Genomic DNA, 16,222 nt, shown 5'->3' on the forward strand with positions numbered 1-16,222 from the left:
AAATATATGTACATATAAATATATCATACAACAAGTTAAATGCACAACAACAAATAAATTACTGCTGACGAATCGAAAAAAGCGCCTAGCGATGACAATGCAGACGACTGGAATGACAAAGCGTCCATGAGGGGAAGGAAGAGGAGCAGGAGGTAGTGGCCATTCAGCCGTTGGCACTTAAGTAATCAGTAAATATTAAACATTTTTATCAAAACATCCGAAGCAACAAACATACACAAATAACAACAATAACAATCATAATAATACTTTACAACAATAACAAGAAGAGCGCGCGAGAAAAAAATGCAATCATACCCACAGCGGAGCGCAAGTGATGACCGCTGCAAGACAAACGGACCGAAGGCAAAAAATATCAACAGAAACAAAAGTAAAAAAAGACTTGCTCTTCAGTGGCAGCCACAACCGTAAACTACAACTAGTTAACTCAAAACAGACAATAAATAAAAATGATCGGTGCCAACTGTAGAAAATTTGAAAAACTTCCAATTTTTGGTGAGTTCACATCTGACAACTTTGACTAAGATAAGAAAACTAATTACCTTCCTTACTCTACTTATATGGTTTGGAAATATTTCAAACATCGTTTGAAGAGTTCAAGTTTGTGAAGGCGCAGAACCTTAAGAATATAAAATCTCTTCTTTACGCCATTTTATCGTTCCTTCCCAGCATATCAGGTTTTATTTAAGTGACTTCGATGAAGAGCGAGAAACCCATTTCGTCGGCATTAGTCGTTTGACAACAGTCTAAATATGTATTTAAATACTGGATTTTTTCAACCCTAAAGAACTCGACCCATTTCTTTAACAATAATAAATCTCATATTATTGAACACTTATCTACTAATATTATGAAGTGGTTTGCTTCCAGCATAGTTAGCATTCGGCGCTCATTCCCCTATTTAGTTACTATTGCTAATAAATTCCATGAATGTTTCTCTCGGATACTCCAAGATCTGCCTCAGAACATGCTGCCATCTTCCAAGTATTTCTATTATAATCTAAAACATTTACTCTTTCTTATACATATTAATATTGTATACTCTTGCAACATGTTGCTACAGAGTATAATAGCTTTATCCTCCTAAGTGTTGTTTGTATTACCTAAAACTAATCGAATTAGATATAGGCTTATACATATACAAATGTAAATGAACAGGGTGAAAACGAGTTGAAATCCGGATGACTGTCTCCGTTCGTCTGTGTAAGCTGCAAATTTAGCAAAAATTGAGAGATCTTAATGAAGTTTTGTACACATGTTGCTCGTCACCACAGGAAGGATGGTATTGTAAATGGGCATAATCGGACAATTGCCACGCCTACAAAACGTCATTAATCAATTCTGATCCCACATTCATGGAGAGCATTATAGCTGTCTATGCGTTTTATTTATAGTTTACGGGTACGGTTTTGTCACAATGTATTAGCCTTAAACTTTTTTTCAAATAATAATAACGTCAGTTTCAATAAAATATGTTTTGAAATCAGCTTTCACGTACCTCCTCCGGCTCAAGTAGCGTTAAATGCGGCATTGATAACCCTATTTTTATTGTTTTTTTCGACTGACGGAGATTTCATAATAAAAGCCTTTAATTGGCGAGGCAAGAGCAACTTCTAGTTATCGGAATAAATCTCCATTTTAGGTGTGTGGTTTATATTTATCATTAATTTCGAGAGCCGCCATCGTAATTATGTATAATATTTTATAACTAAGTGTGTAAAGCATGGTTCATCCCGACCATGAGTGTCCTGATGCATTTTTTGATGAGATACGCCCATATTTTCGACTGAATTTCACTAGAACCTGATCACTAGAACTCGGAGACTGAAACGTTTCTGATATGAAAATTTATGAACGCACCGTTTCGGTAAAAAATACCACATGGATGTTTTAAAAATGAAAGAGTCAGAATTTATAAGTTTATTATTTGAAAAGTATGGGGGCTGTCAACCGATTTCGCCCATTTTCAAAGTGTGCATTAGTAATAAGCACTCACTAAATTTGGTTTTTAAATTTGTCAAGTAGTTTCTGAGATATAGGATTTCAACTAAAAGTGTGCGGTGCCAAAAAAAAATTTTTCTCAGTTGGCTTCAGTGGTTTGGCAGATACTTATGTACGTTTAACAAATCTTTGGCCCACAACTGGCGCTCACCATTGTGATCCCTTGTGCCAAATTATAGCTTTGTGCCTTAATCGAGTTCTTAGTTATGATAATTTAAATGTTTTGTGGGCGTAGCAGTAGTCCGTTTACTGCTGCAATACCTACCCTCCTAGGGTGCCTAGAAATACATTATACTTATGTATGTACCAAGTTTCAGCAAGATATGTATGTACCTTAATTTTTTGAATTTTTTTTTGAAGTTGTTGCTTGCTCGGGCATACGAACGAAGAGACAGTTACTCGTGTTTCGATTTCTCTCACCCTGATCATTTATAAACATACATATGTATCGGATCCTTTATCTAACTTGATTTTAGCTTTAGATGATACAAACAACCGTTAGGTGAACAAAACTGTTATTATTAATTTGGAAGTCACTAGACGAATAGATCCAAAAGCTCTCACAAAGCCACTATGCTTTTCGGCTCACTCAGGCGTCTCTCAGGCTATATGCCTTGCAGCAACGCACCAGCCGACTGAACAGGTGTACTTGTAAATGAAAGTCAATTGAGTGCACCCAATCAGCCATATATAATAATAGTATATCCTCATCCACATATATTTAAATTATAGTAGACATCAACCGAGGGCGCAGACAATGCTTTTCACATAAGATCGCTTACTGCTCTGCAATTTCCTTTCATCTCATCATTTCGCATCCGACGGAGGCAGGGAGGGTGTGAGAGACGCATAGTGGGCATGGCTGATTTGTAGACAGCTATGGCGACAGCACGTACTACAAAAAGCGAGAGGCGCGCAAAGTGGCGGTGGCAGCGCACAAATAGTACGCAACACAGTCTAACGGCGGCATTGGCAGTGACAGTGTGACAGCAGTGTCAAACGATAAAAACATCAAATACCAAGCTGACGTTTACCTACAGCGCGATGAAATTGCCACGGCAGCTTGTTTGTATTGTTGTTGGCAGCAACATGGTCGCTTGTTAGCAACTACATGCCACTTTCAAGCATTTATAAGCGCTGCGTTACAAAAACAACAGGCGCTTTATTGCTTTGACTTGTTGTCAAGTTGTTGAGCATTTTCTTATTGCGTTAACAAGCGACTTGTTAGTTTGGCGCGCATGCGTGTCGCGCAGTCGCATCAATCGGCCGGCCGGTCGAAGACTATGCGCTACCGTGTGTGCTCATTGTGTTGACGTTTGAACCGCGCGCAGCATTACGCTGCACTTTGTTGGCTAAAGACAACAGCACTTTGTTCTTGGGTCGGCCAGTAGTGGGAAAAAATAAACGCTTTGTTTCAGCGCGCTTTTGCCGGACGAAGGCGCCGTTGGCGGCGCTCGCTTTTCATCTTTTCTGTATTGGTATAAAACCCGATGTTATTCTTATTTATCTACTAGCATATGTATGTACACATGTATGTTTATATGTATATTACATATATAAAACTTGTATTTGTATTTACCGACGTAAGTCCGAGTGTGTCTGTTTTTGCGTTTCTTCGGCGTTTAGCTGCCAATATATTAAGTACAGATTACCTGAGAACAGCTTTGTTATGTTTGTCAACTCATTGCCGTGTTTATTCTTAATACTAAGTTCAAATATAGTAACCAAAATATGTTTCGAGATATTACCGTTAAACGCAATTTCTTTAAGTCCCTATTCGATTTAGATCAACTGAAGCCCCTCCGTGTGCAATAACAGATGACAAGGGTGGGTAAACTGTTCAACCTGTACCAGCTCCAGATTGTTGAAGGTGTCAAAATCTAGAGAGACCTAACCCTAATGACCGCTTCTTAGTAGTCAGTTAGCGTTTTGAGCATTTTTAAGGAAACTTAACTAAGGAAATGCAATCACATCGGTTACGAAACACGAACTCTAATCTTTGTCTCAACGTAAGACGCCAATTTTTAGAAGAATCAATTACATAAAAATTTGCTGATTATGCATAGTTAAAGTTAAGCTCTTATCTTGAATCTAGTAAGCGGCTCGAAAAAATCATTATCAGCTAGAACTTTCCAACACTCCATTTCCATTAAGACTTTCCAGTCAGAGTTGTATATACGATATATACTCTCGTAGCTTATTGATTTATCAATCTGAACTATGCATACTAACACCAGACCAAAAAAAAAGAAATGGAATGATACAAAACTATATCGTTATTATATGCACTGGAATTGTCACAAGATCCTTCAACTCATGATTAACAATTCAACAATTTGCAACTTTTGAACAGATAAATCAATGTTTAGAGAGCGTAAAAAGCTTTTTCCAAAGGGTTTTTAACTAAGTTGTTATTCAATATCAGCTCACATGCAACTCACTTACTCTATCTGTCTTCCATTAATCACTGTTGTATCAATATTAATCTTGTCAATCTTGGCTCCAAAGTTATTTAAAACTCTTATATGTATACAGTTAATGGGAACTAGCGATACTGAAAAACCGTGCGAACACTGTACATAGCCCAATATTTTCTTTATCCACTCAGTTATTACTCTTTCATTCAATATTGTGAAAAACAACGTTTCCCTGTTTTCCCGCTATATTTTGGTTTTTAAGTGATTTCCCTTTTGTTTCGTGGTTTATATTTGTTAATGTCTCGCATTTCTTTGCATTTAGTCTGTTATTTATTTGCGCTTAAAATCAATTTCTTCCTGCATTGTGCAAAGAAACGGTATACAAGTATACAAGTACATACTTGTACATATGAAAATATTGTACAGCTGCTAATGGTCGCTAAGCCTTCTTAAATAAGTAAATACGACTTAAGTAGATGTGTAGTAAATAAGTCAACGGTGTTTTACACAACAAAAAACATAATGCCATAAATGCATATAAAGAAGCGTGTGCGGGCATGAAGAAACATACATGCGTGCATTAACTTGTTTGTTTGTGTATGGTAGTGCGTGCGAGCGTTTACAAGGCCTAAAAGCCGCTGCCGTTCCGGTGTTAACAACAAAAATCAACAACAACCTTGAATGACAACAAGAAAAAAACATCATTGGTAAGAGTAATAGAAGCAGTATTAGCATCAACAGCTATACCTATTCCTTTTGACAAGATGCTCTTCCGGTCGTTACTTTTATTTCCGCTTACAACAAGCTGCCAGCTATAACACGCCAGTGCCGCTCATAATACCTTCATAAAATATAGATTCTATTACCTTTGCTTTGTACTTTGGTTTGTTGGTGTTTTTGACACTCGCTGCCCATTGTCCGAGCCATCATTACTGCTTCGTAATTTATCCGCTTCGTTCCTTTCCGTTGCTGTCGGCTGTTTATCTTCGCATTTCATAATCGGCTCTACTATTTATCGTTAATGTTGCAGTTGACAATTAATCAAGTGGTCTTTTGGGTGCCCCATAGTGTGCGTCACCAGACAATTTTCTTTATTGACGAGGAAAGTATAGGTATAGTGTATAGCTATTGGCAATATTATGATGATCGTTAAGGTCACAATTGGCGTTATTTTATAAAATATGTTCATACGTTCCTAGAAACAAATAAATATACATACAGGGTGGTTCATATAGTAGTTATTTTTCAAAAGTGAATTAAATAGTAGAGAATACTAAGAAACTGTTCGTAAAGCCACTCCTTAGATTCTTAAGGCCCCGATAAAGTTTTCTGGTTGTATCTCAGGAATCGGAAGCTAACATATTTTTTAATTAACCGAGTCCTTAACAAATTTGTGACAGGAACTTAGTCTTTTTCTTTATGGATTCTTTGATCCTTGTGAGTATTTTTCACAATTCTAGAAATTTATTCCATTTTTGAGAATGATTGGTTTCAGACGATATTACAGCTTCTGATTTCCGGATGTTAATGCGTTCCATTCTACCTTTTCTCAACGATCTCAGGCGATAATTTTGATTTTCAGATGATGAAGGTTTTCTATTCACTAACATACATACATATTTTTTCAGATAAAATTGCTATTCATTTTCAGTACCTTACAGCTCAAAGTAGAAAGGCGACAATTGAAGACCGTTTTACTCTAGTCGAGTCAAAGTGGCAATGTTAAGTGATCATTATTTAACGGTGCGTGATTCACTAAGTATTCATCTTATAAAATTTTTTGCAGCCAAGTTCACACTTGCAGCCGATTTGGATAAAATTCGTTGGTCGAGAATGAAAAGCGCAAGAGATCATGGTCTAAAAGGATGAACCACCTCAAAATACCTCGAAGGCCTTTAGTCACAAATGTTAAGTCACAAATGTGTTATGTTGTCTATTTGGTGACATGTGCAAAAGATCTTACATTTTGGACTTTTGCCCTATAATACTACGAATTCTGAAGTGTTTTGAGATCAGCTGGACGAACAGAAAAGGATAGATTTTATCTTTAGAAAATGTGCAGTTTTCGACCAGGATAATGCGAGACCTCAAATAAATTTGATCACTCGGCAAACGCTTTTGCAGCTTGAATTGTATATGTTACCACACCGAACATATTTTGCAGACGTGGCACCTTCGGACTATAACTTTTTCTTGTTTTTAAAAATCACTTACACAACTTTTTTGCATGAAAGGATCAAACATTTTATCAGTGTGTGAAATCAATCTCTTTCTCGAAAGATGGCAAAAGGTATTAGATTAAAGTGGATAATATAAAATGTTTTACACGATAAAAAATCGTATTTCACTTGCACTAAAAACACCAAATTACTTAGTGAGCTACCCAATATTAACGAGGCTTTATCTGTAATCGAAGTATAACTTTCGTTTAGCCATTGTCAAAGGTATAATTCTTCCATATCCGGATACAAAAGTACATATAAAGTCTCTATACCTTAACTTTAACCAGAAATCATGCAACCGCTATGGTATTCATTCCAAACTCAACAACGTTGCATTTCCAATATCTGGTAGGGAATTTTTATTTCTCTTTTGGTTCCAAAAAATTAATTTTTTAACTACCGTCTACCAAGATTTTCTTTTGCCAAACACTATCCCTTGCCTTGAACTGAATACTTTATGAACCACCTTATACACGAGTACCCTTTTTGCCTTTTCTACCTCTACAAACTCACTTAGCTCTTCATTTACCTTTCCTCAGCTCACCTTCTTAGCCATTAACTTCATCTGCTCCCATTAAACGCCTTCAGCTGGTTCATATCTTCGTGGTGTTTTTATTGTTGCCTGGACTCTTTGTCCGCAACGGTACAAGCCCGTAAATTCCATTTGTAATGCTTACTTTAGTGAGCTCTTGCATCGAAAAACTGAAAATAATTGCCTTTGTGTTAGCCACACTTTTCAGCTTTGGTTCCTGCTTCTTCGTACGCATAATTTTCCCAAACCAAAAACAACTACAGAGGTTGTTGTTGTACTCACCTTGACTCGCTCAATAGTTCTTGCTTGCATTGTTTGCTGTAATTTTTCAAATATTTTTTACAACTCTCATTGCTCTTCTTATTAAGTTTGAGTGTGAAGTGAGAATTTTAAATGTTGTTGTTGCTTCTTTTTTTCGAAAGCAGAACATCTACACTGTGATAAATAATGAAATGAATGAGTGACGAATGCATAAAGACACGGAAATGGCCTAGCAACAATGCTATAATCAGCATTATGCTTACGAATGGTAAATGAATGACCAATATGCAGTCGATCAGCTTCCTGGTCGTTGCTGATCTACATATAAACAAAAATACATACATATATGCATACATACATAGCATGTAATTGGTAATCGGATCATTTTACTGCTCACTGGTGACCCGTGCACAGCATCACTGGTGTTAGATTCGCTTTTATGTGGTTTCTGCTGCGCATTTGCTTATCAAATTACGCGCTAGTCAAGCAAGAGGGATGCGGTAGTTAAGGTTAAATGTACGAAATATGCAAAAAATGTCTGAAATATAATGAACAAATCGCAGATAAGGAAATTAGATTTAACATTAATGCAGTGAGTTCGCAGAAATAATATAATGTTACTGGTATTAAACTGTGAGGAGAGAGATCGATAATTTCTACTTGGAATAACTTAATGTCATCTACTTTAATTCAGTTCACTTCAAATCTTTTCCTTCAAAGAAAATATTTTAATTCTTTAAAGTAAAATTTTCGGTGTAAAAAATAAGTGAATGGGTCCATTCATTTGTTTTAAATTACCAATTGTTACTATAGAGGATATATCAGATATATTTTGCGATTCTGCTGGTAAAATAACATTATACTTTTTAGAGCTTTGAATAATTTTGTAGTTGACATATTAGTGGCAATACTACGGTTATCCATTGACGTCAGCAAAATTATAAATTAATTTGTAGAATTATGCATTGCTAATAAACAATTAAATTGCCCTCTTTCTTAATTGGACAGTGTCTACTCTTTTCGCGTAATATTTACAAATATTTGATCCTTTAATAAAAAGTTGTAACCAAAAATCCAGTGTCTCTATGATTTGTTAAGAGAACTACAAGTATTTCGTGTGGAAATGCAAACAAGTTTAGGAAATATTTGTGTGGACGACTTTCTACTTCGTTTCCCAATTACCCAAGAATTATCCGGTATAAATAGCAATCGAGTCCCTTAAAGAAGCTGTTATTATTTTCCCCCTTAATTTTCTCTTGACACTTTGGTACTGATATTTTGTTTTGACTTTTCTCGAAGCTACATTTTAGAGGTGGTTGATATTATAACAAACTTTACTTTAATAAAAACCTTTGTTATAAATCTCTTTGGATTTTGGAAAATTCCATTTCGAGTATTTTTTAAAATTCAAAAAAGTCGAAAAAGTGAGAATTTTAAATTTTCAATTTGTTTGTTTGATAAGGGTTGGAATCATGTCAACCAGGAAAAACTGTAACGTGGCACATGGGATTGCAGTGGGAAGGGACACCTCTGCCGATAGTGTGAAAATGGATGAAATCGGAGATAACCCCGGTCACTTCCCATATAACTGTTAAACTGCTAAAAGCGCAATAAATCAATAACTAATTAGGCCAGAGCTATTATAGTTTAGCTCCGAGATGGTATGGTGTGAAAATTAAGCGATGGGCGTGGCACTGCCTCGTTTTTAGTAAAATCACTTATCTCGACTAATCCGACCGTAGCATTCTTCTTATATTCCTATGTCACATAGTGAAAAAAGGCGAAATCGAACTACAACTGCGCCTACTTCCCATAAAACAAAATTTCTAATTTCATTTGATTCTTTCATTTTCCAGCACAAATCTAGAAGTAATTAATATAACGAAATAAAATTTTGTACTAATAGTTCCTATAAAGTATGCTACCTTATGCCCAAAAATTATTCAAATCCGAGGAAAGTTGTTTAAACCCCTAGGACCGATGTGTACCCCAGTATCTCGACTAATGACCGAAAATGTGAGATATGCATTTTAAATTCAGATAGAATCCTTTTCTTACAATAGTCTTCCAGGTGACTTTACGCTGGATATAGCGGTCAATATTAGAGTTATCCCAATGAAAGTTGCAGAACATGTTTTACTCATAACTGTATATCTTTGTAGCCCCCTTAAAAATATTACCAGGATTTTCGAACATCCAGATGACTTTACTCCAAATCATTGGTGATTGTATGTGAGATACAATAATGCAATCCAAGAAACATGTTTTTAGTATGTGGCATGATAATGGTTAATATATAACACTGGGTCATAGCTACCTCATTTCCCATATTTAATATAATTTTCGTTTTTCTAACAAATAGTATGCCGAATTTGTCGGTCAGTGTATGAGTTATATAGAGTGTATGTATTTATAAAATTGCCTGATTTCGGTCCCCTGGTTGATGTTTTATATCTTACGATATTTCCCTGGCTTTGAGTCTAGCGTGTTACAAGAATATAAAATGTTCGGCTGCACCCAAGCTCAGCCCTTTCTTACTTGTTCATATTTCGTTTTATTATCATTAAATGCCAACAAAAGTCTTATAAAAATGTATATAACAAATATGAAAAATGCCTAAAATTTAGGCGTTTAGACCAGAATACTCCTCATGCATTTATCACATATGTATTTATCCTCTGTTTCTTGTGAACAATACGCTATTTATCGGATATTCATTATTTATCTCTGTAACTGAATGCAGAAAAGTAGTCTCCTCAATACGTAGCAAAAATAGATATGAGCAAGTTGCTGAATGCGTTAGATTCCCCATTTACATAACAATGGTCAAGAATATAAAAATTGTTGTTTACATTTCATCATAGACTGAGCTGAGTATATCATCTCAACGGCACTTGTCCGGCACTTGTCGATACTAGTAGTACTGTAGCGATACCTTTGACATATCATGTTTTGAAGATAATTGTGTTATGTATATTACAAAATATCAAAGGTCCAAACAAAAATTTGTTCAGCACAAGGAAAAAGAAAAGCCAGATGACAGGAATTCATATTTTATATAAAGTCGAGTCTTTTTAACATTTTCTAAAGTGCGCTAAATCTGTGTACGCATTCTATTTTGATAAATTTCTGAATACATTTTTGTATATTTTTAGCGGTTTACCCCATACTGTACTCTATTTGCTGGTCTGTCAACTGTCAAGATATCAAATGGCAACAATAAATAAATAACCCAGTGAACTCTATTAGAAGCAGTACTGCCACTTAAAATACACGTGGACTTGAAATATAAGGCTTGTACCTATGTATATATGCCAAGAGCTATATATAATATGTGAAATATTTTCTGTATGCACCAAATATATACTGATGCTATATTTAGACCTTGAAATACTTAAGGGTGTCCCATATACTTGGATGAGGGTATGAATACAAAGTACCCCATTGTAAACTATAAGTATATGAAAGAAGCAAGTTGTAAATGTCTAATAAACAAAAACATTTTTGTAACGGTATGATATGTCTTTAATTGTAATTATCCATATATGCAACGCAAAAAACCCAATAAGCTAAGCCCTTTCTAATATATTTTTAACAATTATTAGTTTTAGGAAACAATAGGATACTAATGTATCCCTCAATAGAGATAAAACTCTCGAACAGTTTTTCAAGTAAAATAATCTTAAAGCATCATAAATTATTTGAAATCGCAAAGTTCCTGCTTCCTGATAAATCCAAAGTACTATATATGCGAGATATCATAGGGTTAAACTTTCAAAGCGTTGGATATTACTTCGCTGTGTTGCAATGTAATTTTAAAGTACGTCCTTTGGTTTTTGTTTTGCGTCGCTAGAGGCTAGTTATCTATATCATTTGCTATATAATATTTTTGAATACACTATGAGATCTTCTACTCATTGTCGTATCATCAGTTTCTCATTTTCCTCCTTATAGTGTTCTTACATTTTAAACTCAGAGGATGGAAATTTTTAATAAATTATGTTTTTGAAAGAAGTATGTTGCCTATTCAACAATATTTTTTTTATAAATTAAATTATAATATACATACATATATACGTAAATATATACATAGGCAATAGTGCATATATCCTTCTTGTTCTTAAAAATACTTGGCAAACCTAGAACCCCAAACGAATCTCAAAAAAAGAAAACAAGAAACCCATTAAGAAGCGACGAGTGTTTTAAAGTAAGTGATTATGACGCACTTGACACATTGAGTTAAGGCACTTGAACATTCAAATTTACTACACTATTAGAAAAGGAAATATAATGCTAAACCTCAAAAAAAACCAAAAAAACCATAACTGGAAATTTTAAGGACACATGCGAAAGTATTTACTACATAAGTATGTGGAGGTTTCTGAGTATGTATGTATGCATGTTTGACTAAGTGTATATATGTATGTGTAAGCATGTGGGATCATAGATACCATATATCCAATAGACTGAGTCAGCAATGACATCGTTTATGTTCATGAGCACGCCCATGTGACAACTGCCAAAAAAAAGTTATATTTTTCAGATAATAGCAGCATAAACATGTCACCAGTGCGGGTACAATAGAGACATAAATAAAAAAAAAAAACAGAAATAAAATAAATTTAAACCACAAAACAGCAAAAAAGCGAAAAAATATTAAAACGAAATGAAAATAAAAAAACGCATATAAAGTGTGAAAGTAAACAAAAACATTTATTTATGAAAAATATCAATTTATAACAATAATAAATTTAAGAAACAAGAAAAAAAATTAAATGAATAATTCAATAAAATAAAAATCGTGTAATAATATTTTAGAATTAGAAATATTATACAACAAAGCGAATTAAAAACAAGAAAAAACGTTAACTTCGGCTGCACCGGAGCTAATATACCCTTCACAAGTGCATTTCATTTAGTAACTATGTGTTCAGTTTGTATGGAAGCTATATGCTATAGTAATCCGATCTGAACAATTTTTTCGGAGACTATATTGTTTCCTTAAGCAGTAATCCATGGCAAATTTCATGAAGATACCACGTCAAATGCGACAGTTTTCCATACAAGCTCTTGATTCCGATCGTTCGGTTTGTATGGCAGCTATATGCTATAGTGAGCCGATCTGAACAATTTCTTCCAATATTACATTATTTCTATGAACAATAACTCATACCAAATTTCGTGAAGATATATCGTCATATGAGAAAGTTTCCCATACAAGCATTTGATGCCGATCATTCAGTTTGTATTGCAGCTATATGCTATAGTTAACCGATCTGAACAAGATTACATTATTAACTTAAAATATAACCTGTACCAACTTTTGTGAAAATACATTGTGAAATGTGAAAGTTTTCCATACAAGAACTTGATTGCGATCGTTCAGTTTGTATGGCAGCTATATGTCCGATATCAGCCGATCCGACAAATGAGCAGCTTCTTGAAAAGAAAATGACGTTCGCAAAATTTCAAAACGATATCTTAAAAACTGTGGGACTAGTTCGTATATATACAGACAGACAGACTCAGCTCAACATGCTGATCATTTATATACATATATACTTTATAAGGTCTCCGACGCTTCCTTTTGGGTGTTACAAACTTCGTGACAAACTTAATATACCCTGTTCAGGGTATACCAAGTAAGGAAGGGCTATGTTCGGGTGCAACTGAACATTTTGAAAATACCTGAAGGTGTAAAACCAGAGGATCAGAATCTAAGCAATTTTATATATACATATACTATATATAACTCATCCACAAATCCACTGACCGACATATTAGGCCTAAGGTTTGTTAGAAGGACGAAAATCATTATATGTAGGTTACGTGAGTAGGGGTAGTATCGACCCACTATTATCATGCCAAATACTAGAAAATGTTCCCTGGGTTTTATTAAGGTGCTTCACATAAAATCACCAATCATATGGAGCAAAGTCAGCCGGATGTTCGAAAAACGTTATAACAGTTATACGAGGGCTGCTATATATATTTCTGGCCTAATAATGAAAATAGGAATATTTATCAACGAAAATGGTTTTATTGTTTTTCAAAATATTCTCCATCAAGATTTATACACTTCGCATGCGCTCAAACCAATTTTCGAAGCACTTTTTCCACTCCGATTGAGACACCTCCAAAACATGGTTTTTGAATGCTTCAACAGCATCTTCCGGCGACGAAAATCGTTGACCACGCATTATTCGCAATGATTCGTCTCCTCTTGTTCGTTTTTCGAATTTCTCCGAAGACTTCAGGCAAACAAATGGTAGTGTACCACTCAGAATTGACCGTCCTACGTTGCTCAAGCGGTACAGTCGCCACATGACGATGAGTTTTGCCGAAGAAACAGGCGACCATTTGCTTCGAAGTGCTTCTTCCACGAACAACTTTCGTTGGATTTGGCTCGTCTTGGAAGACCCACACGGTCGATTGCTGTTTTGTTTCGGGCTCATACGTATAGATCCATGATCCGTCGCCTGTTACGATCTTATAAACGTCTTTTGAAGTACCGTGATCGTATTTTTTCAGCATTTCTTTACACCAATCCACACGAACCTTTTTTTGAGCGATTGTCAAATTGTGCGGGATCCAACGAGAACAAACCTTTTTTACGGCCAGGTGTTCATGCAATATCGAATGTATGCTGGTGGGAGAAATGCATAGGCATCGATGTTTTCTGATTCCGATTATCGTTGAAGGTACTATAGGATGGTGCTTCATAGCCATACATGATCGGTCTTGCATTATCAGTGAAAAATGATCGCACGGAAATGTTCACGAGTTTTCCATTTTTTGGCCGAGATGAATATTTTAACTGTAAATAAAACAATTCACGATTAAATGATAAAACGATCTGAGTGATGCTAAAAAATGTCAAACTTTCCAATGGAAATGTCAGATTGCACCTGGCAACACTTAGTGTTGCCTAGGCCAGAAATATATATGGCAGCCTCCGTATGGGGGCTGGTCAAATTTTCGCCCAATTGTAACTATTTTAGGCACAAAGATATACTGTTATGAGCAAAACTCGTCCTGTAATTGTCATTGAGATTACTCAAATATTGGCCGATGTATCTAGTATAAGGACACCTGAAAGTTCGAAAATATCGGGTGATTTTTTAAATGATAACTTTTTTTTAAAAAAAAACGCATAAAATTTGCAAAATCTCATCGGTTCTTTATTTGAAACGTTAGATTGGTTCATGACATTTACTTTTTGAAGATAATTTCATTTAAATGTTGACTCATGTGGTTTCAACAAGATGGCGCTACATGCTAAACAGCTCGCGATTCTATGGCCATTTTGAGGGAAAACTTCGGAGAACAATTCATCTCAAGAAATGGACCCGTAAGTTGGCCACCAAGATCATGCGATTTAACGCCTTTAGACTATTTTTTGTGGGGCTACGTCAAGTCTAAAGTCTACAGAAATTGTAACTATTCCAGCTTTGGAAGACAACATTTCCGAAGAAATTCGGGCTATTCCGGATGAAATGCTCGAAAAAGTTGCCCAAAATTGGACTTTCCGAATGGACCACCTAAGACGCAGCCGCGGTCAACATTCAAATGAAATTATCTTCGATGTATGAACCAATCTAACGTTTATAAGGACACCTGAAAGTTTTTTCGAAAATAAAAAATTATATTAGGTATATGGGGCCCAGGGAAATATTGATCCGATTTAATTCGTTTTGATACACATAATTACTATTATCAGAAAAAGATTCTCTGAATTTCAATTGCAGATCTTACACATTGGCCGATATTTTCGGTAAAAAGTCAACTATAAGCACTGGGTCCACATATTCAGTACTTAGGGCTCGAACAATTTTGGTTGGATTTGGAAAATTTTTTGTTATAACGTGGCTATTTTAAAAGAATTATTAGTGCAAATTTTTATTTAGTTATGGCACTTTGTATGCTTTCGGTTAATGGCGATTTTTGGGCGTGATGGTAGTCCGTTTATGCCCATCTACGAACTCGTAATGTTTACTTACCAAGTTTCATCAAGATATCTCAAATTTTTCTAACGTTACTGCTTGCACGAACGGACGGACAGGCAGACAGTCACCTAGATTTCAATTTTCCTCGTCATGCGTAATCGCCCACAAATCACCATTAACCGAAAACCATAACTAAACACTAAATTAAGATATCAAACTCTTATTTGGCATAGCGGATCGCAGTAGCCAGGGGCACCTGTGAGCAAAAATTGGTGGGTGTAGCCCTGCCCTCTAATAAGTTTAATGTATATATCTCCTAAGCCACTTAAGCTACAACAACCAAATTCACCCAGCACAAATATTACGAGAATTCCTACCGAAAGTGAGAAAATGGATGAAATCGAATGAAAACCTCGCTGACTCCGCATATAACGGTACTGTTCAAAACTACTAAAAGCACGATAAATGAAAAACTAAATGAGCCAGGAACGAAAAAATTTGCCGCCGGGATGGTATGAGAGGGTTTTATGGGAGCCGGTGTGAAAATTATAGGATAGGTGTGGCAGCACCCACTTTTTGGTGAAATCCCATATCTCGGGACCTGACTGACCGATTTCTTTTTGGTGAATATTTGTTGATTATTTCTTTACAGTTCACAAATCAAGGTATATAACGATATAAAAGTTGAATAATTTGATAGAAGATATTTGGAGCCCGGTATCAATGTCTTTTGTTGGAAGATATGGGATATATAGATATATAATTGAAATTCATATACCTGACTTTTAGCGTGTTTTACTTATAACAGTGTATCTTTGTGCACAA

At 35.3% G+C, this 16,222-nt stretch overlaps 1 long non-coding RNA gene across 1 annotated transcript; it reads right to left on the bottom strand.

The window, feature by feature from the left end:
- Window positions 1–4,627: 4,627 nt before the first annotated feature.
- Window positions 4,628–8,021, bottom strand: LOC126763246 (uncharacterized). Its single transcript, XR_007667591.1, has 5 exons — window positions 7,810–8,021; window positions 7,473–7,508; window positions 7,203–7,360; window positions 5,184–5,631; window positions 4,628–5,112 (listed from the first exon to the last, which is right to left on the bottom strand). It is a non-coding gene; the product is annotated as an uncharacterized LOC126763246 (long non-coding RNA).
- Between the last annotated feature and the right edge of the window lie 8,201 nt (window positions 8,022–16,222).

The sequence above is a fragment of the Bactrocera neohumeralis genome, chromosome 6 (assembly GCF_024586455.1).
Source record: "Bactrocera neohumeralis isolate Rockhampton chromosome 6, APGP_CSIRO_Bneo_wtdbg2-racon-allhic-juicebox.fasta_v2, whole genome shotgun sequence".
NCBI lineage: Eukaryota > Metazoa > Arthropoda > Insecta > Diptera > Tephritidae > Bactrocera > Bactrocera neohumeralis.